Below are 301 nucleotides of genomic sequence, written 5' to 3'. Positions count from 1 at the left end.
TGCTTCCCCTGCACTGATTCATTCAGTAACAACCTAGAAATGTTAATGCCACTCATTAGGCAAAGCTGGATCCAAATCTGGGACTGTGCTGCCAGGCCTTCTGGCCTCCTCTCCTGAGTGTTTTTCTGTTTCCTGACCTCATTTTCAGGCTGGCCTTCTCTCCATAATGGGGAAGAGGCCAGTGTCCCCCCAAAGTACACATCCTTCAAGTCTGTGATCCCAAAAGAAGAAAGATAACCTTCTTTTCTGGGGTCCACTAATCAGATTCCACAAAAGGACTGTTGTCTTCTCTGGAACAACT

The sequence above is a fragment of the Oryx dammah genome, unplaced genomic scaffold (genome assembly GCF_014754425.2).
Source record: "Oryx dammah isolate SB20612 unplaced genomic scaffold, SCBI_Odam_1.1 HiC_scaffold_25, whole genome shotgun sequence".
Classification (NCBI taxonomy): Eukaryota; Metazoa; Chordata; class Mammalia; order Artiodactyla; family Bovidae; genus Oryx; species Oryx dammah.
This window is presented reverse-complemented; position numbering follows the sequence as displayed.